Source organism: Cynara cardunculus, assembly GCF_001531365.2.
Source record: "Cynara cardunculus var. scolymus isolate 2C chromosome LG 12, CcrdV1, whole genome shotgun sequence".
Taxonomy (NCBI): Eukaryota; Viridiplantae; Streptophyta; class Magnoliopsida; order Asterales; family Asteraceae; genus Cynara; species Cynara cardunculus.
In genome coordinates this window covers 36230693-36232474 of record NC_037539.1, presented here as the reverse complement: position 1 = coordinate 36232474, position 1782 = coordinate 36230693, and the positions used below count along the sequence as shown (strand labels likewise).

General features: G+C 28.7%; 1 non-coding gene across 1 annotated transcript; it reads right to left on the bottom strand.

The window, feature by feature from the left end:
* Nucleotides 1-408: 408 nt before the first annotated feature.
* LOC112523980 lies at nucleotides 409-602 on the bottom strand. The gene has a single exon (XR_003070313.1). It is a non-coding gene; the product is annotated as a U2 spliceosomal RNA (small nuclear RNA).
* Between the last annotated feature and the right edge of the window lie 1180 nt (nucleotides 603-1782).

Genomic DNA, 1782 nt, shown 5'->3' with positions numbered 1-1782 from the left:
TATATATATATATATATATATATATATATATATATATATATACACGTTGCAAGGTAGTGATAATATCATCTTCAAAAGAAATGTTATAAACTAAAATTGAAGTCCCCTTCTAAAAAAATAGAGAAATGTGTGTGGTAATTACTCATTAAGATTAAAAGTTTTTACGAGAAGTTGATAACAATCTTAGAACCATATGCTAATTTAAGTTATCTAATTATGCTCGAGAACGATGTTACAAAGTACTCTACAAATGTTTGGCTAATGTTAGTAGTTTGTTTAATTAGAAGTCACAGTTCTAACATCTCATATAAAGTGACAAAATCATGATGTTAAATTTGTAACAAATTTAATTGAAATCTCATTTGAAATTATGAAAAGAAAACGTTCTATAATGTTTCAAATGAAAATTAGAGGAGCGCGTAAGTTGTAGCAACAGTAGTGGAAGTTCAAGACGATGCATGAAAAACCACATCAACAAGCTAAGATAATGGATTTTGCCTCATAAAAAAATAAAATTAATATCAAGTGGGTCAATGACCCACATATCATATATGAAACTGATAAAAACAACAACTACACTTTATCATAACATTCTATAATATTTTAATTGTAATTAGAGGAGTGTGTCAACCCTTAATAGTAGTAATACCAAGACGACATATAAATAACTACATCACTAAGTAGTATAATGGGCATTCTCATATAAAAAATAAAATACCAAGTAAGTTGAAAACTCATTTATTAGATATCAAACTAAGAACATATAATATACTTGATCTAAACAAAAAAAAAAACCCTAAGATTCAGGATACATATGTGAAACTAAAAACATATACTACATTTGACCTGAAGCAAAAGGTCGACATCCGATAAAAAATATATCTGTTCCATTTTTAATCATTTCTTTTTGTAGTACTCTCCCTCTTACCACCTTCACTCCATTATTTTTGGATGCTTTATAAACTAAAAAGTCCAATAAATCTTACATTATTTTTGGAGAATCAAATTAATTAATTATTGGTAATTAATTAATTTATTTTCTTACGTTTCATTGATTAAATAATTATTTTAATATAATTAATGTATTAATTTAATCATATTAATTTTCTTGTAAAATATTATTTTATTGTGTTAGGGAGGTAACGTTTAATTATTAAGGAACTTCTAATTAATTTATTTAGAACTTCGAGATGTCGAGACATTTAATAATTAAACGCTAATTAACTGTATTAGTTAATTATCAATTATTAATAAACGTTGGGGATAGATAAGCGGTGTATTATATTAAGGATTGATCGAGGTTGATCGCTAGTTGACTCTTAGGTTGACTTTTGGAGAAAAAAATAAACATTGATGACGATTGTTATGTTTATAATTGTAGGGTATCATTTGGAGCAACGAACTCACACTATCAGGTAAGTCTTTTACGAGATTTCACTAGGATGTATACATATATACACACTATATTTACATGTATGAGGTGTGGTATTATATGTATGTTTGTTAAGGTGTTAATTAATGTTATTTGTAATTGGTGAATTATATGCATATGATTTTAAATTACGGTGCATACATGCTAAATTATGTTACATTTATTATACATAAATCGCATGCATATGGTTCGGGGTTCGGGTTAACATGGTGCGTTAACCGGGGTATGGGATATCGGCTCAATATGTCACATCTAGGGGAGGCACGATCCGGGATGGGCGGTTAGTTCTTTGTGAACCTACACGCACAGGCAATGCCTATGACATGGCAGGTTCCTACCTAACGGAGTGG